General features: G+C 36.0%; 1 pseudogene; it reads right to left on the bottom strand.

Moving 5' to 3' along the window:
* Positions 1-13,810: 13,810 nt before the first annotated feature.
* Positions 13,811-18,100, bottom strand: LOC144253291 (thyroid receptor-interacting protein 11 pseudogene; annotated as a pseudogene).
* Between the last annotated feature and the right edge of the window lie 8,866 nt (positions 18,101-26,966).

Here is a 26,966-nt window from a genome sequence, read left to right as displayed (position 1 = left end):
ACATAATCTGAGATTTCTTTTCCTATTCATATCCCTTTAAAGTCTTTCTTTTGCCTAATGGCTCTGGCTAGAGTTTCAAAGACAATGTCGAATAGAAGTGGTAAAAGTAGGCATCCCTGTCTGGTTCCTGTTTTTAGAAGAAATGCTTTCAATTTTTCCATTTAGAATGATGTTGGCCTTGGCTATTTTATAAATATATTATATATCCTTTATATATATAATATATTTTATAAATATATTATATATCCTTTACAATTTTGAGGTGTGTTCCTTCTATCTCTAGTTCTTCCAGTGTTCTAAACATGAATGGATGCTGTAATTTGTCAAATGCTTTTTCTGTACTATTGAGATAATCATGTGGTCCTTGTCTTTAACCCTTTTTATGTGATATATTACATTTATTGATTTCCATATGTTGAGCCAACCTTTCATACCTGGAATAAAATCTACTTTATCATGGTGCACTATCTTTTCAATGTGTTTTTGGATGCAATTTGCCAGTATTTTATTCAGAATTTTTGCATTTATGTTCATCAGGGATATTGGTCTGAAGTTTTATCTTGACATATTATAAATGAATGAAGTGTAGTTTGCTCCAATTGATTTCCCAGTATCTACCCTTATTATTCCCCTCCTCACTGTTTTGCTGTATATTTGAATATTTTTTTATCAAGATTTAAAAATTTCTCTTCTCCAAATGAAATCTCATGTGCATATGCATATGTGTGTATACATATGTATATATATTTTTAGCAGATTTGAGAGTGAGTCATAAGATGACTCATGAAATTCTTCCTTGTCTTGACTTATAAGTTTTCCATTTTTTATGTTTGATTATTTTTTATTGTGCTACTAAGTAATTTCTATGATTTTTATTGGGCTTCCTCTTTATTTCCCAACACATCCTTGGCTTAAAATATTTTGTCAGATATCATTTATTTCACTTAAAATGTAAAGTGTTTGGAGTATAGATATATTTAAGTAATAAATTGCAAGTTGAGGGATCAATATCTTAGTGAGGTTATTTACAATGCAACTTTAAGCATGGTGTAGGAAAATGTATGTACAGGCAATAGTAGCAGTATGGTGCAGTGAGTAAGTGTTTATTCTACATCAAAACAGTGTGTGTGCATGCACATGCTCACACCTGAGGAAAATTGTTTAACCTCTCTTGGCTTCAAGTAATTTGCTTGATATGACAAGAAATTATTAGATCTGCCTTTTGAAGTTGTTTCAAAAGTTAAATGATAACACATAGTAGATTCTATATTATATTGCCTTAAAATATAAATTGCTAGTAGAAAGCAGTAACAATTTATATAGCAATTTTTACATAAAAAATTCTTCACATTTCATACATTCAATCTGATAAAATTGGAATGTATGCATATACCCACAGTACCATAGCAAGGATCAAGTGATAAACATATCCATCACTTACAAAAGTTTTCCGTGTGCACCTTTGTATGTGTTTTGATAAGAATACTTAACAGGAAATCAACCCTCAGCAAAAATTTAAATGCACAATTCTGTAATGTTAATGATAGGTACAATATTGTACAGCAGATCTATGGACTTTCTTCATCGTGCATAAGTAAAACTTTCTGTCTTACTAAGCAATTCCTCTTCATTTCCTCTTTCTCTATCCACTGACAACCACCATTCTACTGTTTGCTTGTTTTTAGTTTGGCTATTTTAGATCCCTCACATAAGTGAAATCATGCAGATTCCTCTTTTTGTAACTGGTCCATTTCCTACCATAATATTGTTCAGGTTCATCCATGTTGTTTGCAAATGCCAAGTAGATATTGAGTGAATTTTCCTTTAAAAGGAATAAGGTGAGTAGAATCCAAAAAATCAAATATGCAGATAAAGTAGAAGAGCCAGTTATTTTCTACTGACTAGTTCTCAAGAGAAATTAAACCACTTCAGATTTAATATCCATGAGATTTGTTTCTCATAAAAATGGGTTTCATGGTCTAGAAGTGATCAGAAGGAGATAAGTGAAGTCATTCTTCTGTGAGACTTAGAGCTCATTGGTTGGATAGAAAGGCTAGCCTATCAAGGAAGGCTGGGGATATTGATGAGGTAGATTCTTCTTTGAGATATATTATGGTTTAGATATGAGGTGTCTTCCTGCTCATGTGTGAGACAATGCAAGAATGTTCAGAGATAAAAAGATTAGATTATGAAAGATGTAATTTAATCAGTGGTTTAACCCACCAATGGATTAACTGGGTGGTAACTATAGAGATGTAGGGTGTGGCTGGAGGAAGTAGGTCACTAGCAGTGTGCCTTTGAGCATTATATTTCTCCCTGTTGAGCAGGTCTCTCTCTGCTTCCTGTTTCCATGTTCAGCATTGCTTTCCTCCTCCAAGCCCTTTCATCATGATGTTCTGCCTCATTTGGGCCCAGAGCTATGGAGTTGGCTGATCATGAACTGAACCTCTGAAACCATGAGCAAAAATCAACTTGTTCTTTTCTATGTTGTCCTTGCCAGTTCTTACAGCAAAGAAAAAACAGACTGAAATAAGACCTAATTCGATCTCTGTGAGATTCTCTGAAACAGCAGTTTCATAATCCAAGCTCTGGTCATTAATAGCTGATCTGTCCCCAAACATACTCATTTTGAGAGAAAGTCTGTGGTCCAGGCAAAATCTTTTCCTGGGAAGAATGGGACAGGGAAAGGGGAATAGAGATTGGCATAGGGAAATGGGCAGTTGTGCTATCTTTGCTCCCCTTTGGCTTCAACACGACCAAAGAAATTTCTCTCATCCATGTGTAGTGAATGTTGATAATATGAGCTCAATTTAGCTGAAATAGATTGACACAAAGAGAAAATGGTGAGTGGAATGTCCAAAATTGTTCTGTGTAATAGGCATCCATTTTGTTAGGACCAGTATGTCTGAACCAATAACTGCACGTCTTTGTGTCCCATTATCAGTCTTCAATATAACTCTTGCCCTTTGTTAAGAATAGTAAATGTTTTGTGTTGCAAAGAGACATTTGTATTGCCTTAACTCCTCAGCTGTCTTTCAGATCTCTGGGGAAAAATCAAAATATAAATAATGAAACCACAAAAATAGAATGAAAAAACTAATAATCATGTTTGCTTATTGTACAGAAAAATTCTCTCCCCCAGATTGTTTTCTTTCATGGACAAGCAAATTATTAAACAATCATTTGACAAGCTACACATGTTTCGACTGACATCAACTTATTTCTCTTTGCTCAAATTGGGAGACAAAATGAACAATAAAAAAAGTCCTTCAAGTCCACCTGTCTCCCATATAGAGTAGGAAAATGACATTACAGCACAAGCATATTTCCAGTTTTCCCTTCGTTGAGAACTCAGGTAGCAAGGCTCAGGATCCAGCCCTCTGGGGGATTCTGATGAATGCTGAAGTATGAGAATCACTTCGTAGACACTACCATACGAGCTGTAACCCAACGAAAGAAATAAATACCTTCCAGGCTGGCTACACAGAGAAATATATATACCTTTGAATTAATCAGCCAAAGTTCTCTCTTTTAAAACATTTCCAAGGCAATTTTGAAAGATTATTTCTAAATGTCTCTCATTTTATTTGGTAAACTGTTGATTTTCCAATAGGTGGAAAATCTATGGCATATTATTGCATTAAGACCCCATTAACTCATTCATAGCTAATCTGTCCAACTCTAATGATTGCATCTGTTTTCTCTATCCTTTAAAATTTGTTAATACTTTTATTTTTCCTAATTTAGGTAATAGGTTTTGTTTTCTTATTTTGTTATTTTTTAAACCAACAATATCCAAATTCCATTTGGAAAATAAACCTCCTCCAATGTTCACAAGCAAGAACTTGCTCTAGGTGTACAGATAGTTTTAAGCTCAAATGTGATCATTTCTCATTCCTCACACTGTTGTTTTCTCCTATAATTATAATCTCAGAGGTTCTATTGCTTTTTCATGTTTGGCTTATTATAGTCATTTACTTATTCAGCTATATTAATTTATTTTATTTTAATTTTTTCTTGCTCAAATTAGTCAATTTTGCCTCCTCAATTCTTCTTCAGTAGCAACTATAGCATACATAAATTGGTTAACTGCACAATAATTAAATGATTATAATCAGTATTAATGTCAACGGATAATGTATGGAATATTTAATTTATTCTTTATATTTTAATATTCTGGTAAGGACATTGCATATATCACTGATTACCTTTAATGTTATATATATTATATTTGGACCTATGGGAACCAATTATATGTGTTATTAGTCTGTATAGTCTAGAACCTAGATTTGAAGTAGTGTTTTATGCCTTCCCCCAAATAATTACAAACACATCATGACTTAGATTATTCACTGATTTCCTTTATGTGGTACCTTTATGACCATTTGATGAATCACCTGGAAATTCTGCCACATTATTTTAAATCCATACCTCTCTTCTTATCCTCAACATAGCACCTAGTATCATATCTTACCTAATGCCTTAATCTTGTCCATAATAGAGTTTGACTTCCTTGATGGGCTAGCCTTTCTATTCAACCAATGAGCTCTAAGTCTCACAGAAGAATGACTTCACTTATCTCCTTCTGATCACTTCTAGACCATGAAACCCATTTTTATGAGAAACAAATCTCATGAATATTAAATCTGAAGTGGTTTAATTTCTATTGAGAACTAGTCAGTAGAAAATAACTGGCTCTTCTACTCTATCTACATATTTGATTTTTTGATGATGAGGTTATCTTATTCTTTCACACTTCCAAAAAGAGTCCTGCCTTGCCAGATATGTTTTTGTGAATTCGTAGTACAAAAGCATGAGGGGAAGACAGAAACGTATAAATAGAAGTACATAAAATGAAGAAACAGAGGTCTGAGGACTGAGAAGTGTCTGAAGTTGGAGACAGTAAGATAGAGAAGATCAGGAAGGGCATTGAGGGAGAGGGACAGGGTGTCTGAGTCAGCATTACTTCAGAAAATAGCAGAAGAATCTGAGATAATTAAAAATCAGTTCTAGGGACTGTTCTGGGGTGTTGTTTTTTTTTTTTTTTTTTATCAGAACACTTTTTCCTTTGTAGGTAGAAACTCTAATTTTCGTTTTCCATTAGTAATGCTGACACAACCAGATTTCTTTAGAGTTCTTGTTTACGATATGGTGAAAATGATCTTCTAAAAGCTAGAAATTTAAAATAAGCCCTGTATATTCACAACTTAACAAACAGTCAAATTTCTGTATTTGATCAAACAACTAAAACCTAATAATTATAAGTGTCATTTAACTTTTAAAATGTTCCCTAACTTTTTAAATTAAGACAGGTTTTCAGATGTTCTTTCATATGGTTTGATACTTCTTTTTCCCCAGAGATATTTTCACCTTATGCAGTATAAATTTCCAAATCAGCTTTTGCTTGTGACTCATATGTAAGAAATAGAGACTAAAGAAATTCTAACTCCAGCTTTTGGATTTATTCGTTTTTTTTTTTTTTTCCTCTAACCATCTAAGCTCTCTTGATGATATGAGTAGATGTGTGTTTAATTGGGATAGGCATGAGCTAGGGATATTCTTAAACCCCAGTAGACAGCCTGTGAAAATCAGGAAAAATGGAAAGTTGATGGGGATTTTTATATAATTATGGTGGAGGGTAGCTGAATGACATGTTCAGCCTTTTTTTTTTTTTTTGTATAATCACAAGGAACCACAATGCAAACAAATTATTCAAAAGTCAGGAGTTTATATGATCAATGTGATTTATATTTCTAAAAACACATTAAGAGTACTACATCATGGGGCTGGGGATGTGGCTCAAGCGGTAGCGGGCTCACCTGGCATGTGTGCGGCCCAGGTTCGATCCTCAGCACCACATACCAACAAAGATGAATATTAAAAAATTCTCTCTCACTTTCTCTTAAAAAAAAAAAGAGTACTGCATCATGCTATTTTCAAAGATGTTTCCAAGTACAAAATCAACTTACTTTTTAAAAAAAAAATCCATAAAAAACAACAGGATAGTGAAATGAAGTCTGTTTGAGGTCTGTATCATGCAGATAGTTAACAATATTAGCTACACAGATGTCTGATATCAGACAATGATATGTGGCAATTGTCATGTAAAGCAAAATAAATAAATAAATAAATAAGATTAAAAGAAGAACAAAAGAGATACGGGACATTTATTCAGCTTCTAATATGGATCAGGTTTTGTGTTTCAGGCTATTATTTACATTATACATCTTCTCAAAATAATCACTGAAGTGGGCATTATTTCCATTTTAGGAGAAAGTAAGTAGGCTTAGTGAATTAACATGATTGGTCCAAGGTCAGACATCTTATAAATTGAGGTCTTTTAAAGTATCATGTAAATGATATGAATACAGAATGTTCTCTTTTTGTGCTTCTTTTTTCTCTCTCAGCATAATTTTACCCTAATAACCTCATAGAAAACAAAAGGTGGTTTCATTTGAGAAAAGTCAGTGCCAGTTTTTGAAACCAAATGTCATATTTCCAGTTTTATGTGACTTCTTTTTTATTATAGGGATGGAAAACTAATGAATGTACAAATTCTATCCCTTCAAGAGATAGATTTTTAAAAACATACAAAAAGGTGTCCATAATACTAATAATCATATAAAGAAAATTGATATCATATACTATTACAAACCTACAAGATTAGCAAAAAAGAAATTCTCAAAAACTTGAATTTTAGCAAGGATGTTTATAAAGGAAATATATCTGCTAATGGGAATACAAATTGATATTGTAGCTTTAAAAAACATTTTGGCATTAACTAGTAAGATGGAAAGTTTGCATATTCTCCAAACCAGTTGCTTCAACTTGTAGGGTATATATGTGTATGCCTTAGAGGAACCATTGTGTGCGTGTGCATGTGTGTGCGCGCGAATGCTAATCTGTATATATGTATATGAAAGATATTATGCAAGTGTTATTTTCAATAGCTCAGAACAGAAAATAACTCTGAACTATCATATCCCAGAAATGAAATTAACTTAAATATATATCAAGAGAAGAATGTCTATAAAAGCAAATATATTCATACAATCAAATTTTATACAGTGATAAAAATGAATAAATTACACATGTATACAACACAAATGAGTCCCATAATTGGCATAGTATGTTCTTATGTTCTTATTTCTATTATTTTCAAAATCAGGCATAATTTGTTGCTGAGAAAATCTTTCATAAATGGCAAAATATAAATTAAAAATCTTAAAATTAATAGTCATAAAAGTCAGTAGAGAGGTTAGGCATAGAGAAAGAAGGCTGAGGATTAGGAGAGAGTTGGAAATCTGGAAATGTTTTCTTCCTTGACCTGAGTTCTTTGAAAGATTATTTACTTTAAAAATTTGGAGCATCTTATTTTGTTTTTTTTAAATGAAAAATAAAGTTGGAAAAAAAAGAAAATGTAGTCATGGGGATGCCATATTTTCCATCCAGAGGCAAAGAAAAGAATTTCAATCAATAGTGGGAAACAAAATTAATTTAAGGGTAAAATAACAAAAGCATCAATAACAGATATAAACAGATAAAAATCTCCCAATTTGTTTCAGGAAAGTACTATAGGCATTTATTTTTTAAAAAAATCTTTATCACCTATGAATATAAATGTAAAAATTCAAACCAAATTTTTAAAATTTAAAATAAATGGTATATTAAAGATTTATTAATTTTGAACAAGTTAGGTTCATTTAAAAACATAAAAAGCATATTTCAACATGAGAAAATCTATTATTGGATAAGTAAATAAAATGAAAAAAAATCCTGATTAAAACTCCCTGCAGCCAGAAGTGGTGGCACAGACCTGTTATCCCAGAGGCTTGGGAAGCTGAGGCAGGAGGCAGCCTCAGCAAAAGAAAGGTGCTGAATAACTCAGTGAGACCTGTCTCTAAATAAAAATATAAAATAGAGCTGGGGATGGGCTCAGTAGTCAAGTGCCCCTGAGTTCAATCCCCAATTACACCCCCTACCAAAAAAAAATCAAGAAAACTCTATGCAAATCAGAGACAGAACACTGCCATAGCCTTGTATCCAACAAGAATCTGACATATCTATAAATGTTCACTATGTAAACTATGTTCATCAAATTCAAGGTAAATGAGTAACATATGCAGTCACCATTTATCTTCTTTATTTCTTGGCTATTCTTATGTCCAGAAGTATACATTTTAGCAAAACGATTTCAAAAAATACTTTTCTTTCCAGCTTCAAGTCTATTATATACTTTACATGGAGCTTAAAGTGCTGTATTGTTCTTGGAGCTGTTTCTCAGTCTTTTCATGATATCATGTGCCCCTTAATAACCTCCATGAGAACAAAGCTCCAGAGTCCATAATCCTGAGGATGAAGTAGCCGGTATGGTGGGTATTCAAGATGAAGTTGCTATTAATTCTGTACCCAAACTATCAAATTCCTTTAGAAGCACTAATCCAGAAAAATGAAAGGAGAAGAAATGTGTTGCCACGTGACAATACTCTACTTGTAGCCAAGGTGAGCTGTGGTCATAGGTCAAAGACTACTGGGGTTTAGGCTTCCTTAGTGTGGCTCAGCCTAGCTCACTGTAACTGCCACCTACAGCCTCATATGCTCCCTGTGCTCAGCACTGCCCCTCTCTTGTATAGTAAATAATAACTGCGTTTAGCCCTAAGCCTTACATAAAATAGAAAATGTATTTCTTAACTTAGTGACCCAGATTTCCTTTCACTGGGAAGGAGAATATCATCCCTTTCTTAATGGTTAATTGAAACTGACAGGTAAATTACGTATAATCACTCAAAATTCCAAAAGTCATTAACCTACTGAATGGACTTCCACATCTCTCCACCACCACTACTCTAATCCTCATACCCATACACTCATTACCATCAAAGACTATAAGCTCACGTCTTTATATAACCAGCCCTAGCTAACAGCAGTGGAGATTGGCACTGTGAAATAGAAATATTGGTTTGAAGTCCTGTTGCTTTGGCATTTTCTAGGCTATCTTAAAATGTCAGTGGTGTATATATGTTCAAATATTGTTGTCTGGCGAGTTCCCCAGGGCTCCAACAGTGAGATAGAATGAGTCCACATTTGACTAGTGACTGTGAAAGTGCCATAAAGCTTACCAATTGGTCCTTGAGACCCATTAGTTAAAGTCACATGATTATTTTTTCAGTTGTCAACTCTTATCATTGTCTTTCCTGAAGCCCACAAGGTTTGTCAACACAGATGGACCCAAGAATTCAATGAAGCCGTCCCTCAGTTTCAATGTGTGTCCCTCCCACACACACCCTCTGGTGGATGGGCACTGGAGGATTCCATACCCTCATTTGCTTATTCATCTTGATCGGATATTGTTCTGTATAGAAATGAAAGACTGGACGACTGGACTCGGAAACTCTCAGCATGGCTGCCAGTGAAGTAAATCAAAGGGATTCCTAGGCCTGAATCCAACTTAGGTTGGACCTCTTTCTCTTGCTCTACCAGGATAGGAAGGATACAGCACTATTTCCAACCAGTTCCCTAATTTAACTCCCTTCAGATTCGTCATTGTTTTTTTTTTTTTTCAAAGTCATTATAAAGAAGATTACACAGTCTCAGCATCTCTAGGAAAACATCATAGGTTGAATATGGAGTTAGAAGTGTTTCTTTTTTTTTTTTTTAGTCCAAAAACTGACTCATTAGGTTACTGGAATTCCTTATAGACCTGAAGATACATAAATCTATGCACATACACAGATGAAAGTCCACACATTCTTTGTTAGGACAGTCAATTTGGGCATGATTCATTCCTATTTAGAACTCAAGTTCAAAGTCACTATGAATTTGTGCCACTGGTGACTTGAAGTAATGACTTTGTGATCAATCTCAATTGCTTAGGTTAAAAACAAAAAAAGTTACATGATTTTTTGGTTGTTTTGGTATGGGAATTAAACCCAGAGATGCTTAACCACTGAGCCACATCCCCAGTTCTATTGATTTTATTTTGTGAAAGGGTCTCTCTAAATTGATGAGGATGGCCTCACACTGCTGCAATTAAAGGCATGTGTCACCACACCCTGCTGGGTTTACAATTTTTTTTAAAAGAAATACATGTACTCATAAAACAAAGCCTTGATGAACAGATAAAAAGTCTTATAAGTAAGCTCAAACTATTTTTAAAATGCTTTTCCTGAGGCTTCAGATTATTTTGAAGTTATAGAAATCATATTCTTCTTTTTATAAGATCATTTTTTCCTGCATTATAATTGCACATAATAGTGGTCTTCATTGTTACACATTGGTGCATTCACATAACCTAATTTGGGTCAATTAGATTGCCCAATACCTTCCCTTACCCCTCCTCTCCTCACCTCTGGAAATCACTTATTAGGATCCCTGAGAAGGACAAGAAAAAAGGAAATAAATTGTTTGTTAGATGACAGTTCTTCAATGCCAAGGATCATTCAAGGTATCATCTACAGAGCATTGCTCAAAACTTGGGGGCATAGAAGAGGAAGCTACTCTGGTTAACTGTTGCAGAGTTTGATCAGTTCCATGGATTTGGGACTAGGTCTATTTCGCCTGTCCTCAATAAAAGTTTTTCAAATGGACAAGCTAACCAGCAAAGCTGCTCCAGCCCCTTCTGATCAGTCTAGTATTCCTTACTCTGAGTAAATCATCCTAATGAAAACTAAGAAAACTCCACTTTTGATATCATTCGATACTCTCTCCATGTCCATAAATTCCTAAAGGTTTGTGATAAATTATCTCAAATAATATTTCATCTGTGCTTATAAAGAGTATACAGATTTTAATGTCAGACCAAATAAAATCCAGTGACAGACATTAATAGCATATATCAAATATTTAATAAAAAGGCTAGCAAATTCAGAGTCTTTAATAAAACTTTAATAAATTTATGAGACAAGGAAACTGAAAGCACAATATTTCCTTAGGAACTTTTCTGTTTGGTTTTATCTTGTTTACAACATACAAGCTTTTTATAAGAATGCAGGGAGTATGAAATCTTCTAAGGCTATCTTGGTGGTTCCTCCCTTAAGCCCCTTGTCTTAAAAAAATCCTAAATCTATATTAATCTTTGCAATTTTCTGAATACCTGTATAACATATTTTTCTCAAGTTGCAGTAAGGTCACTATTTCCAAGAGCTCTTCAATTCTGAAATAAAAGAAGTGTTTTTCCCAGCATTGAAACACAAAGGCTCACCTAGACACAATGGGGTGAGCAGAACATATAAAAATCTCTCATGACAAATCTGAACTCTGCTTTTCCCAACCATAGGAGTCGTATTGGAAGAAGATTCCAAGCAATTTGGCAACTTGAAGCAAAATATAGACTTTGATATTGCACCATTCTTCTTAGGAGTAAGCCATGTGATATTGCAGGAAGGCAGATTTTAGTGCTGAATTTCTGATTATATTCCCCCCCAAAGTTATTCCATGCATATCAGGCAAGAATGAAACCTCAAAAAATAAATAAAAAAAGAGACAAAAAAATTTGGACTTAATAAGGCTGGATTATATTTGCATGTTCATGCATTTTTACCACACATCATACCTTCTTGTTTCTTCCTTGCTCTGATTGGAAGCATGTGCTTTCATTATTCATTTTGGCATAAAAAAGTAATTACTTAATAATGAGTCAGTCAATTTACTTAGAACAAGAAATTCACCTAAGGACTCATGTCTTAGGGATGCTTTAAAAAAAAAAAAAAGTAAGTGTGCATTTTGCACCATAGAGTATTCCCAGAGTTTCTTAGAATTCTTGCAACTGATGCTGGAAGCTTTGAAATAAAGCAGAAGGCAGAAGGTCTGTGGTTTGTGACCCTTCCCAAAGTAGATAAAAGTTGATAGTCATTGAATGCAAATAAACAACTATGCCTCATTGAATTATTTCCTGTCACTAAAATGCTAATAGATCTCAAGGAATTGTGAGTCCCCTTTTCTATAATCCAGGAAAAATAAGAAATCTAAAGACTTTAATAAGCACATATAATTTCTGATAAAGGACCGTAGTACTTCCAAGGCTCTCAACTTAAAAACACAAAAAGAGAAACGTCATCATTTTCCATAGCATTTGGAAACTTTCCATAGTTTGGAAACTCTACTATCAGAGCTCATCCGTTCTCAGACATTTCTAGGTTTTTAATACTTAGCCAATCTGAGATTGGGATGCCTCTTACAGTTGTTGTCTTGGTGATTTTGTTCCTGCCTAACAACTGATGGCATCTTGATTTTGGTAAAATAATGTAAATGTTAAGGTGAAATAAAGAAAAAAGAAAGGAAAAGCTGATGGATATAGCTACTGGGTGTTTTGTCATCCCTTATTTATTTTTGTAAATTAAGATAAAAGATAAATCAAAAGTTTCTAGCTTAAGTTAGGTAAAATCAGAGAGGAGAAAAAGGGAGCTAATACTTCTCTGACACCTGTAATTTCTAAAACCACTAAGAGCATTTTTATTAAAATTCATTTTATTAAAATTTATATTAAATTATATAATTAACATTAAATAATTTAATCTATATTAAATCTTATTTAAATTGACTTTATTAACATGCAATAATTTAAATAAAATTTAATAAATTTTTAAATAAAATCATACTGTAATTAATATAAATTAATAAACAATATCAATAAAATAAATTTAAATCAAACAATACTATTAATAAATTTAAACAATATTAATTAATAAAATAAATTTAAATTAGATTAATTTATATTAAATTATAGTATGATTTATATTAAAAATTTATTAAATTTTATTTAAGTGAATTTTAATAAAAGTGTTCTTCATGGTTTTAGAAACTACAGGTGTCAGAGAGGTATGTGCTATGCAATCTGCTTCTTCTCTACTCTGATTTCACCTACTTAAGCTAGAAACTTTTGATTCATCTTTTACCTTAATTTACAAAAAGGTTGCAACTACTCGTTTTTTAAAGCCTTTCATCTTTCAAAAATTTATGTTATCTTCTTTCTCTCCCCAAATGTTTTTGATCAAATGTCTTTATAAGCATTATTTTGGAGCCCCAAAAGTATGTAAATAAACAGTCCAGGTATTTAATGATACATACTTACTAACTTTTCCATTGGCAATGGATCGTGTGATTCCACTTTGGGGTTGAATCATGAAAATACTCTTCCTTCTGGACATATTTAACATCTAGAAAACTGAATTAATGTGAAGTGAGTTTTCTATAGAAATGGTATTAAGTAACATGGTTAGGGGTCATAGTATTTGGATTCAAAGAATCTTAGAATTTATCCAAGAAACTTCATGTTCAGGCTCTCCCCGTTCTAATTTTCTTTTACTTGTTGTACAAGGTTTTCTTTGATCAACTAAAAATTCACAACGTTTTGCAATATCATATTTGGTTTTCATATACTCTAAATCGGAGATATATATCCTTTTCTTAAGGGTTGGATCTTTCTTCTTCCTTGTTAATTAAATGCATCATTTTTATTTAATGCCATTAAATTTATCAAATATAATCATTAAAAAAAGAGGTTGGAGCTAATGGTTCACTAAAGCTACTCTGTACAGTTGCTCTCAAAAGTACATCAGAATTGAAGCCTGGTGATGATTAGCTGCTACAGTGGAACAAAATTTTATAAAGAAAAACTGCTACAGCAAACAAAACAAATTTTTAAAAACTGTTATAACAAAAAAACACACAACAACAATAAAAATACCTATTAGCTATATACCTATATATACCAGTGTTTTTCCTTTCTCTTTTTGTCTACAAATACATGAGTTTTCCCAAAGGCCACTCTGTAAAAAAAGCACAAAGTGTTTATAAAGTCTTCTTTAGAGTGTTAAATCATCTCTGGATGAGATTGACTTTGCTTTAGAAGGTGCTCTAGTACAACTGTGGCGCTGTTGTCCGGGGACACTGGCAATGGTGTAAAGGTGGGCATGAAATCTGCGATGGGTTTAAAAAGAGGATGCCCAGGTCCACCAAGACCAACTCCAGCTAGGTTACTAAGAGGCACAGCTGCCGAACGGGGAACCAAGAATGGATTCCCGTTGGTGCTTCGACCACCTCTGAATTTGGCTGCCTCTTTAACACTTCCTGGCACATTGCCACCTTGCTCTCTCCTTCCTGGTGAGTCTGGACAGTCCATGGCATGAGCAGAGAGTTTGGGTGGTGGAACAGAGGGATGAGATTCCATTTCCAGAAATTTGACAAAGAGTTCTGAAAAAGAACTATGAAGCCCAGGTTGTTGATTTGGTGTCATAGGTATGTTGGGGACACTTTTCGATGCCCCGCCAAGCCAACTAGCCATCCACTTAGTAACACCACCAGAATCTTCACTCAACAACTGCTCCATTTCCTGCTTTGGAATGTCCAGGATGCTTCCCATTAACTGTAAGGCTTCTCGGCGTTTACCTTTGGGTGTACGGAAATGGCCTATAAAAAGATTTCTCATGAGGACTTTGTCCACTTTTCCTTCTGGGCTGTTTGTCAAAGTCGACAGTTTCTTTTGTGCCTTGTCCAACATTTCTTTTCCGAGCTCGTTTTGTCTTTTAAGTTCTTGGATCTGTTGTTCCTTCCGATCCAACTCTTCTGTAAGTCTGGAAGCAGAATGCAACATAGCATTTGTTTCCTCCAAACGTTCCTGCAATGATGATACTTGTCCTTCTAGTTTTTCTGCCTTGTTCTTCCATTCTGCTATCGACTGTTTTTCTTTTGCTAATTCAGCAGAATGCATTGCTTTCTCTTCTTCTTGGAAGTGTTCTAGAACTCTTTGAAGGTTAGTTGATGACAGGGCATACTGCCTTACTCGTGCCTGGGAGATCGAAAGCTGCAATGCATTCTCATCCCTCTGTTGAGAGACCAACCTCAACTGTTCTTGCAGTGACTCTATCTGGAGGCTGGCTTGATGACTTGCCTTAGAAGATGACACTAGCTTCTCCTCCAAAAGCATGACTTCCTTTCTCAGTTTCATCTCTTGGTCTTCTGCAGCCAAAATGTCCTGCGTGTAAGACTCTTCTGATTCCAAGAGATGGCTGCGTAGCCTTTCTAGCTCCCGGTTCAAGCGTAGTTCTTTGTCACGGAACTCTTGAACCTCCTGCCTGAGAGTACTGTTTTCCATCTGTACTTGTTTGAGTGCTACGATGACTTGGTCTCGTTCTTGCTGAAATATAACTGTCTTCTCCTGCATTTTTGCAACTGCATTGGAAAGCTGACTTTTTTCTTGTAGCAGTTGCTCAAAAGCAAGAGCTTTCTCCTTCATTGACTCACACTCCAGTTCTTTTTCTCCCAGCCTCACAGAGAACTTCGAGCTTGTCTCTTGTAGTTCTTGATACTCCCTTTCCTTTTCTTTGGATGCTACTCTCAATTTTTCATTTTCCCCTTTTAATTTAGAAAAGTCCACTTCGAAAATCAATATTCTCCCCTTTAGGTCTATTACTGTTTGCTTCAACAACTCCTTTTCCTTCCATAGGTCACACTGTTCACTTCCACTTTCTCTATTGAGGCTTTTTACATTTGTTTCTTGAAAAATATCAGAATTCTCTGTTTGAGCATCGAGTCTTTCTCCAGGCACCTGGGATTGTATTTGTTCAATCGTTTTCTGCAAGTTCTTAATTTCCTCATCTTTTTCTAAAAGTAACTGGATATGCGCAGCATTCAGCTGCTCATATTGGTGTTTAAGGTCATCCATTTCCTTCTTCTGCTCCTGTAAAGACTGAAGGAGTCGCGTTTTACGCTTGTTTTGATTTGTGATTATCTTTTGATGGTGTTTAATTTCATTTTCCAGATGATTTTTGACTATTTTCAGTTGAGATACCTCCGATTCTACTTCTGGGATACCATCAAGGGTTTTAGGCTCAGCCACAGGGACAGCTCGATTCTGCTGTTCCTTAAGGCTCTCCAGTTCTTTTTGCAGATGGTTGTTTTCTGCTGTCATGGAGCCAAGACTTCTGTCCTTTTCTTCTATGGTTTGCCTTAAAGTTTCATTTTCTCTTAAGGCCTGAGAACACTCATCTAAATCCTTTTGTAGTTTTGAACATTTTTCTTCGAGTTTTTCAATAAAAACTTCTTTCTCCTTTATAAGTTGTATCAATTGCTTCTGTTCTTCCACATGAGGTTCCAAAATTTCCTCAGTTTCTTTTGGATCAGTAGTCATTGGTTCAATATTCTTTTTGAGTCCTGCTCTTTCAAAGTCCTTCTCTTGCTTGAGTGGAGCTACACAATCAGGTTTCAGCTGTAAGGCAGAGGTATTCAAATGAGATGCACTGGAGAGTTCCTGAATAGTCTGCCTGTCGTTCTTTGCTTCTTCCCACAGTCTTTTTTCTGCCTGGTGCAGTTCCGCTTCTATCTCTTCTTTGTCTCTTATTAGAGTCTCCTTGACAGTGTCTTTTTCTTGAGACACTTGATTGTTAGCAGCAATGGATGCTTCCAACTTACGTCTTACATCTTTACATGGTAAAATCAACATTTCATTCTCCTTTTTGAGATCAACAGGAACTTTCTTTGAATTTTCATTGAGCTCTTCTACTTCTGAAAGATTTTGCCTTAAGTTGCTCACTTCAGCTTCCTGTTCTTGAAGCAAGTCATCCTTCACATTACTGTTAGAGTCTTCATTCAGAGAACTTTGGAACTTACTCTGACATCCAGACAGCTCACCTTCAGTTTTTCTAATGTGTTCCTTAAGCTGAAGGTTTTCCTGCTGGATGTTTAAGCTACTTTGTTGTGACTTATTTAGCTGATCTACTAAATCTTCTACTTGATCTTCAAGCTTCTGCTTGGTTAAATGCAAATCCCTGAGGCTCTGTGCATTCTGAGTTAACTTCTCCTTCTGCACATGCAACTCTTGGGATAGGTTCATTTTATCATCCTCAAGTTGATGAACTCTCTTTTTTTCATCATCTAGATCTTGTTTCAATTTCTGGATGACAAGGTCTCCTTCTTTTCCTTGTTTTGATAGCTCATCTTTTATCAAAATCATGTGCTTTGTAGCTTCCTGATTCTGATGGTCCAGTTCTTCTAACTCAGCTATCAGCATTTTCTTTTCATGGATACTCTGATTCAGTTCTTCCTCCTTTGCCTTCAAGTGAAGTTTTAAGTCATGTAATTGGACATTCACATTCATGTCTGTTGAAGCTGTGTTTTCAACGACTTGAGAGTCACAGCTCAGTTTTGACAGTGTTATCTGAAGTTCCTCCTTTTCTTGACTCAATGATGACTTCTCTTTTTCTAAAGCTTCCACATGCATTTTAAGTTTCAGGTTGTCTTCAGCAAGACTCTGATCCTGGTTTAAATCATGTAGTCTCATTATTTCCTTTTCAGCATCAGACAGGGCTCGTTGTAGCCTCAACACTTCTTCCATTGATGAAGAATTTTGTGGAAGGATTGTTCCCTTTTCTGCCACAGTAGCACTCTGCTCCAAAACTGACACTTCAGGCTGATGATCATCTAGGTCTGGACTTGGGTTTCGTTCAAGAGTCTTGATAGTATTTTGCAGTTTGGAGATTTCACTGGGGTCAGAATTCTGTGTTCCCTGAGCCTCAGCAATATGCCTCGAATGGCCAACTTTAGATTCAAGTCTCGAAACTTCAACTGACAATGTGTTTATTTCTTGGTGGGACAAAATTAGGTCACTATAGTCCATGTCATCATCATCAGAAAAGGCTGAAAAATCACTACTGATCTGGGAACCCAATGGAGCCAGTGCAGTGGTTGTTGGTACACCACAAGCTCCTGAACCTACCCATTGAGCAGCTGCCTGGAGGTTGAACACTTGATCTTGCAGTGCCATCTGTCTACCTTTCAGATGGCTGATCTCTACCTCCTTCTGTTGCAGTTGATTTCCATACCTTGGACACTGAGGATTTATTTGCAGCTCTGATGCTTCATGTTTTTCCTCCAGATCAGTACAATACTTTTGAGGACTTTCACTCTCCGATCTTAGTGGAGAATTACTAGCTTCCATTTCCTTTCTCCCACAATCAGGTAAACCTGCTGCTCTGTCTCCTATGTCATCCAGAAGCATTCCCCTGGTGAACCTGGATACATGGTCGGTGAGAGAAGGCAAGCTGCTTCCCACCTGCCCCAAGAAGTTGCCCAAGCCTGAGCCCAGGCCTCCAAACCAGGACGACATCGCCACCACATTAGGGAGCCAGCGGACCAGCTCCGAAAACCGCGTCCAGCACCATCCACTTCTCTCCTCAGAACAGCCTCAAGCGTTGCTGGGGTCCATTATGACTCCAGAAAGTCTCAGAATTCCGAGAATCGCGGGGCTCCGCCAACACCAACCGCCTTCTTCTGCCTGTAAAAGCAGAGGCCTGTCATGGTCTTTGACCAGGGACTGGCAGCCAGTGGCACAGTCACCCCTCACGCCCCACCCCCAGGGGCCTCTGCTTCTTCCCTGGACTTTCCTGTCAGCCATTGGCCCCCAGGATTGGGGAGGGCTGGCTGGGAGGAGCTAGAGATACAGGAAAGTGTTCTAGTCTGAGTCCAAAGGCGGTGTGCTCAGGAACCACCAAGAATCAATGTTGTAGAGGAAATCCGAAGGTGGCTCACTGGAGAGGTCCCTCTTGCCTGGGAGAGGGGGACTTTTTGTTGCATTCAGGCCAGTTGCATTCTGTTGACAAGCTGAGGTCTGGCTCCACTACAGAGTGCCATCTATTGAACTAAAAGTCCCCGATTCAATAGTAAATCTCACCCCATGGCACCAGCACAGGCACACCCAGAATCATATTTGGCCAAATATCTGGGCATCATAGCCCAGACAAGTTAACATATAAAATTAACCACCACAAAGTCTTAACCATTCTCAGAATTCACATGATAACATTGATGAAATGTCACTAAAGAAAAATTTTTACCCTTTCCAAAAATAAATTTTTCCTCTTAATCTATAAGTTTTTGAGTTCATTTTAATATTCTATGGTCCTTGTAAGTTTTTATTTAAGTTTATTTAATTGGGCAAAAATTCCACTTAAATTTCACTTAAGAAACTTTGTTTTTGAACCAATAACTTGGTGTTCACTTCACCTGTTGTTCTTTATCAGTGCAAAATAGAATCCAGGTCTAAACCATACAGAGTGAAATAAAAACTTGAAAACTTTTCTACTATGCAGTAACAATCCTAAATTGGAATCCCACCCCTAGAATTAAGGATCAGAAGGAGATAAGGTAAGACCCTGCTTTCCAAAGTGTTTAAATTCCAACAAGTTCATGAAGAGGCAGTTTGTAGAGTTGGGGGACAAAGCAAAGAGATGAAGCATGTGGGCTGTAACAGACATACAAATTGGGACCAAAGCAATTTTGGAGCTGAATCGACATGATGCACTTATGAAACTTCTCTCACAGGCATGAGTTGAAGCGTAAATGAGAACATAATGTGTACTTCTCACCCTATGGCTGACACAGAGAAAGTGGTCAACCAGTAGAGCCTGCTGCCACTTTGTTCATATTTGCTTTTGGTTTTGTCTACAATTATTTTTCTTATTACCCTTTAGAAGGGGTTTGGATTTGCTCCCATAACTCTCTTACCCAAAGCATATATTCAGGACACTCTTTTCCTTGAGCTGTTCTTTCTATATGTCTGTTCAGGGACCAAACACTCAAGGTGGGAAAAATAAAATTTAGAACAAGGAAGAATTTGAGGAAAATTAATGGTTAAAGTGATTCTAAGGTTTATATCAAAAACCTCATAAAGTCTCTTGCCATCAAGAAAAGAGCAAGGAGATAGAATTCCTCAGATTGCTGTCAGAAACTAGTGACTACATTTGTGTCTTGTGCTAGAAAAGGAAATCTTCTTTGTCCTTCTTATTCATCTCCAAATCTGAGAGAAAAATCAGGCCTGTATTACTCAATCTTTCCATAAAATACTAATATAAAACTTGAAACCCCTTATAGCATCTGCTGAAGTGGAGAATCCACTCTGTCTCCAAGCTATGTCTACTGTTGAAGAAGCCATCAACAATACCAAGTGTCCTTTTCTCCCTTTGGACCATTCCTCCTGTGTATGTGTGTGTGTGTGTGTGTGTGTGTGTGTGTGTGTATGTGTGTTTGCATGTGCGCATTAGTAGGCTTTCATCACTTTGACAACATACCTGAGAAAATTAAATGAGTAAATATTTATTTTGGTTCAATTTCAGGCTCTGTTGCTATGGCCTGAAGTGAGGCAGAATACCATGGCAGAGAGCCTGGCCTCAAAACAGAGCTGCTCATCTCTTGGAGATCAGGAAGATGCTGAGGGAAAGAAAGGACTGAGGAATACCATGTACCCTTCTAGGGAATCAACTCCAATGACCTACCCTCCAACTAGTCCCTACCGCATACACTTTTCACCAACTCCCAATAATCCTGTCAAATAATGAACCCAGCAGTGCATTGATTCAAAGTTGAGGTTAGAGCTCAGGATTCAATTTGCCTTTCTGTAGAGTCCATGCTGAATGCCATTACATTGGGGTCCAAGCTTTCAACATGTGACCTTTTGGTAACATTCCAGATCCAAATTATAGCAGGGTGCCTCTTTCTCTTTGGTGTTTTGTGTTTGCTTAAGTTTTGAATCACAAATAATGATCCATTTTCAGTGTAAGACCTATCACATGTGGCTTCAATCTGGTTACAGTGGTTGTTGCTCCTACTGCTTAAAGGCATTTCTGATCACTCAGATTCATGGTTCATTCTGAACACAGCTGTTTGTCATTTTATATTTCTAGCTGTGAGATATACCTACCTCTCGTATTCAAAACTGACCATCCAAATAAAAGCATTTCTCTTCTTCTAAATATGTTTGGAATATTCCTGGAAACTGTGGGGGATACAGAGGGAAAACCCTGCTTCATTCTTGAGCACATGTGACAAAAAAGCACCCAAGAATCATACATGTATCCTTATACATATATTCAGTGCCTAAAAGGTACGAGGCATTGTGTTAGATGTTGTGAACATAAATCTGTGTTATATACATTTCCTGCTCTTAAGAACAATGACTTTTGAGCTGTGAGGTTAGAGTTTGGTTGGTCTTGCTAGTTTTTCCTCTGGTTTCCACTCATTGATATATGTGAGTGTTGAGTGCACTTTGGGGTTCAAGAAATACTGTTATAAATGAAAGAACAAAAAAATCAGAGTATTCTCAAAAGAGACAATAAGAGCTCCAGGGAAAAGGGTTTTTCTTGAGAGATCTTGTCCCATTTATAGTCTTATTTCAGTCAGCTTTTATGATTGTTAATAGCTCAATTCCATGCAAGTTCTCTAATGTCACCATTTTTTTTTCCTGCAGAGAAAACTTGCTCTGGTTATACAAAGAAAAGCAAAAGAAAATGTCCTGTATACTCTTCATCTAAGACTTCCTACATACTAAATTCTCATCTCAGACAGCCACTTTGTTTCCTAGTTATCTTTCTATTTTTGCCCCTTGAAGGCATGAAGTTCCATTTCAGGTCTTTTTTTCCTGCCAGTGTCCTCTCTATAGAAGAAGCTCAAAAGAAATTTGTTCTGCAAGATGATGTTGTCTGTATCATGACAACATTCTGACTTTTCTTATTCTCATCCTCCAGCTGCTAAAATCTCAGATTTTTCCAAACCTAACATCTTCATCTCTTTATTTTTCTTAATAGATCTTAGTGCATCTGAGAGCAAAGGTGCATTTCTATCTTAGGATCATAGTTTGATCTGTATTAAAATATGCTACTCAGAAGTATATGATGTAGTATTTTTGTGTGTGTGTGTGTGTGTGTGTGTGTGTGTGTGTGTGTGTGTGATTGACTTTACCTGTTGTGAATGATCCTGAGGGAAGGCACAGAAAAATCAGGTCATCAAAACGGAGGCTAGAGACTGAGATTTCAGGGTAAAAAAGTAATGAATGTCTTTTTTTATATTTTTCCAAAGACTGTTTTATTTTGCTATATATTGTATATTTTTCTCCACCCCTTGATGGTAATATCACATCAGTGATTTCTGGGGAGTAGAAGAGGGATCTATGTCTCCTTCTAAATCAATCTCTCTTCCATATTCTAGGGAAAACAAATGTCAGAGCAAAGTCTTACAAACTTACATTTATTAATAGGTAGACACAAAACAACCATGTAACCTACATTTATATATTCAGACACTAAAAAAACCTTTATTGATCTGCATTCCAACAAATCCAGAGATGGAAATCGTGATTGTAAGGCATGTATGATAATACCCTAACAGGACATTCAACTTCTTTTAGGTGGGGCAACAGACAAAATCCAGGGTACAAAGTTTAATCAACTCTGTGTCTACCCCATAGAAGGTGATGGTATCTGTACAGTAGTTCTAGCCTCGTAACACCTTGAACTTCACACCATTCAATTATTTCTGTCACTCCTTATGCTAAAAGGGAATCCACTGGAGTAGATTAATATTTTAAATGCACATGATATAACAGTTGGAGTAAGAACTGGTTATTAAGGTGTTTCAAATCCTACTATCATAGGATGGTATAAGTCACACTATATATGAGTAATATATTCACCAACTTATATCATGAAATTCAAATGAGGTATTCTGGACTAAGTTACCATATAAGCAGTATATTAATTTTGGACCAAAATCTGTTTTTGATCACCTTGAAGATCACAGCCCTGTTTTCTGTTTAGTTTCTCTCTGCTCAAGCAATGTGTTATAAGTGGAAGACGAGCTATTCTTGACTCACAACACATATTTGCAATAGGCTATCAATTTGGTTGAAGGAAATGGAGACTAAAGATATGATAATTGGGTTCCGAAAATAACGGGAGCCTCTCGAGGGTCCACAGCAAAGTTTCTCATAACCACATTCTTTGTTCAGTTAACAGGTTTCTCTTGGAAATAAATGTGGTGAGTGACCTCTCCTCTTGATGTTCCTCTACTACTTTTTTGTTGTGGTTTTAGGTTGTTTAATAACATTTGTGGGTTTTTTTAAATGCATTTACCATTTTAAATAGTTTTGGGGAAAAGGTGAATTTAAAAACTGACTCTGTATAGAGCCAGAAACCATAGATCTGGTCTCAAACTTTTAGCTATTTCAGCTGCTATTATGACTGCTTAGAATGACCCTCTCCCTCCATATTGACAAACTGTGTACCTTTCTTCTTTCAGCTTACATCTTTCACAACCTTTTCCGAGTGAGTGTTTCTCAAATATTTTGTTTTTTGACTTTTGAATCCCAACACCAGCTGTTTTCTGCCTTCATTTAGCTGTCTTCCTCAGTAATCAATAAAGTCTCAAGGTACATATGTATTATTTTGGTTTATAATTTTAGCGTAGCAGCCATATATGCTTACCAAAACATGGGGTTATCTAAATATAAGTTATTGTATTTCACATTTTCTTCAAAATTTCTGAAATTCATCTTTATGTTTATGAAGGACTCACATAATGGTCGACATAGTAATAGTTCATATTATTTTAGATTTAATCACAAAAACAAAACAATCGATTTGGTCTTATTATCCTGAGAGGAGTTAAAACTTTTAAAGGTTAGATAATTCTCCCTAAATCACAAATGAAGTGATGGGGCCTTGATTCTAACTCAGGTCTGTTTTACTCCAAAGCTTATATTCTACCAACAGTGAATACAACACCTCTATAGAAACAGAGAGTTTGATCTTTGGACAAGCGTATTGGTTTCTAAAATGAGATTAATCCAAAAGCATTAAATATGGCTCAAAGAAAACTTACAAGAACAACCTAAGTGCACTGGAGACAAAGAGTTAAGACATGATGTAGAAATATGATATGTCAAGAGCTATGTAATGTTTTGAACAACCAATAAAAAAAATAACTAAAAATGAAAAAATAAATTTAAAAAAAGACATGATGTAGCATAATAAAAATGGAGTTCAAAAGCCCCTGGCCAGCAATTTCTAAATAGTTATTTGACCAAGAGTGAGTTCCGTAATCTCTGAGCTTCACTGCTCTCACCTGCTAAATGAGATAGCTGAACTAGAATAACTCCAACACTTTCTATAACTGAAAATCTACAGTCTTTCAAAACCAATTTCAAATGTGAGGGGGTAAAAATATCTACTCGATGAATATCAGTAACCATAAAGATTCACCCAAATTGTAAATCACACCATCTCAGAACTCCTGTATATATTTGTGTGATGTTAAACTTTGATGTTATCTTCCAGACCACGTTTTTTTGTTTGTTTGTTTGGTTGATTAGTTGGTTTTTTTATGGCTTAGTTTCTGATGCTTCTCTCCTGCATAACTGAAATAATAATTTATTTCCTTTTTTATATATATTTTCTGAAAGACAAAATAAGGCTAAAGTCAAAAACACATAAATATTTGTATTTTGATAACAATGACTTTTGAAAATATAATGTTTCCTAGAAATTCGATGAATTGATAGGTTATAGAAATATTATTGCCTCTCACACTGACATTTGAGAGGGGATGTGGAGGCGTGCAGGCAGACTGAGTGTGTTTAGTAGAGCACAGGATGATTAATATAACTTTAGGCAAAAGTGTAAAACCATTTTGTAATCTGTTCCATGTGAATGCAAACTATTTTTAATTACTTTTTATTGATCATATTGGAAATAATGCATTTATTTTCCAGATCAATACCACAGTATTCTGAGGTGGTGTTAGTTTACTTTAGCAATAGTATCGCATCTGCCACAACAGCAAAAATTAGGATCTTACTTGTCTGAGTTTGTGGTAGTCTGCTATCTCCCAAGGATCCTTCAGGGTATTACAAAAATCAAACTGGTGAATTAGATAGAGACATGGTGGAAATCACCAGCCTGCATTGTGTGTATCTTTGAGCATAGTGCTGATCACTGTCATTCACCCCCAGATTAAGTACTGTAACTGATTTACTATTTGATTAGATAATGAGAGGTGGGGATAGTTAGGGTTGGTTGTTTTCATTTAACAGTTCCTATTACAATGCTCTTGTCTCAAAGGACAAGGAGCCAATGTAGGGAATGTGCCAAATACCAAGCATCTTGATCCCAACTGTACCTCAGTGTCCAGCACAATGACCACCTCCTGGGTCTATGGAGCCAAGTCTGAGCCTCCCACATTTGATTGCTTTGTTCTTCTGCACCCCACTCTAAAAGGGCATCACAAAGACAACCTGAACCCTGTAACAGTTTCACGATGTGTGGAGTTTGTTATTCCACATACTATAGTTACCTAAGCAAACATCTCTAGGTCCCTCTGGGGAAAGAGTTGGAACATATTACCATTAACATCATCATGAAAACTCTTCCTTTGGAGGGTTTGGCCTCTTTTTTAGTAGCTAAAAACCAGCTGTAAAACTGGTTGAGTGCAAAAATAAAGGTCATGAATGCTGGGTTGTTTTCAGAGGTAGAGCTCTTGCCTAGCAGGCATGAGCCCCACGATCCAATCCCCAACACCACAGTAAATAAACAAATAGGGTCCATGATTGTGACTTTTCCTTGGGTCAACTGTTCTCAGCCTCCAGATCATGTACCCTTAAATTTTACATATCAGATTGAATAATGAATCATCAGTTATCAATTTATTTTAATGTTAGAGATACCATGTCTATTAATCATCTCCATAACCTCTTTCTGCTCAAGAGGCTAGGCTGTTTCTCCAACCTTGCCACTCATAATAGTTACATATACCTGGCTTCTTACTCAAATGTTGTTGCCTGGCATCCACTGTGTCAGTACGCCCTTCATCCACAGTGCTACTGGTTTTGCAATGGCATTTCCTACTGTCATCCCTACCATCATCCCTGGCCTGCAGAAGCAAGTCACCACTGAATTTCTAAGTTGTGTAGGTGTCCCCCTTACCAGTTCATTTTTTTTTTTTAGTTGTTGATGGACCTTTATTTTTTATATGTGATACTGAGAATTGAACTCAGTGCCTCACACATGCTAGGCAAGTTCTCTACCACTGAGCAACAGCCTCAGCCCACCAATACATTCTTGATGGTTTTGGTGAATAATATGTCCTTCTAGCCTTCCCATACAATAAATTCCTTGTAAGTCTTCTTTACTTATCTAGTTATCCCCTTCTCATGAGACATTCTCGTAATCTCTCTTTAGAGTGAAATATTTTTTGCATTCCATGGAAATTTTGTTATGACAATGTCACTTAATATAGGTCAGGGGTAATCAAACGAAGGCTTTTGGACCAAATCAAATCTGATACCTATGTTTGTAAATCAAGTTTTATTGAAACACATACACCAATTCTCATTCATGTATTACTTATGGATGCTCTTCCACTATAATGCACAGTTGAATAGTTGCAACAGAGACCATCTGAGACCACACAACCAAAAACATTTACTAACTCCATCTAGCAGTCAAAAATTTTACCCTCCTTGTGTAGGTCATTACTTTTTCCATGCATCTAGAAATCACCTTAGTAGAAGGGTATTCAGAATACCCATCTGTTAATTCTGTAGCCTAGGAGACTATCTCCAAGCCAATAAGGTCTCCCTTATTCCTTTATTTCCCAGATACCTTGACTAAGCACCCCCAGAATCCAGTTCTATTTATGGTCTCCCTGTTTTTGCCACTTTATATTGGGCAGGTCCTGTAATTTGTAGAGACTACCTTCCCTCCCTGAATTTCCAGGTCCTGAATGTCCTCAGCTGTGTTATGCCTTTAACAGTTTTAGCTCTGAGTTTAGCCATTACAAGGAGACAATGGAGCAAATCCCAAGGCGGTTCATTTAAGAAAGAGGTCTCTGCTTCATTTTCTTTTTTTATTATTTATTTTTTATTATTAGTTGTTCAAAACATTACAAAGCTCTTGACATATCATATTTCATACATTTGATTCAAGCAGATTATGAACTCCCATTTTTACCCCGTATACATATTGCATTTTCAAGCAACCAAAATACAGTTAGCTTTTATTAGGGAAGGTATGCAAATTCAGAGTTCAGGAGAGTCATTCTTTTCAATATTTTGTGTGGGCATCAATCCAGATCATCCAACACATTTATCAGATCCCATTATTTCCTAAACAGTGCTTTAGTCTTGGCATAGCAGATGTGGTTTATAT

This window comes from Urocitellus parryii, chromosome 1, assembly GCF_045843805.1.
Source record: "Urocitellus parryii isolate mUroPar1 chromosome 1, mUroPar1.hap1, whole genome shotgun sequence".
Classification (NCBI taxonomy): domain Eukaryota; kingdom Metazoa; phylum Chordata; class Mammalia; order Rodentia; family Sciuridae; genus Urocitellus; species Urocitellus parryii.
This window is presented reverse-complemented; position numbering and strand designations above follow the sequence as displayed.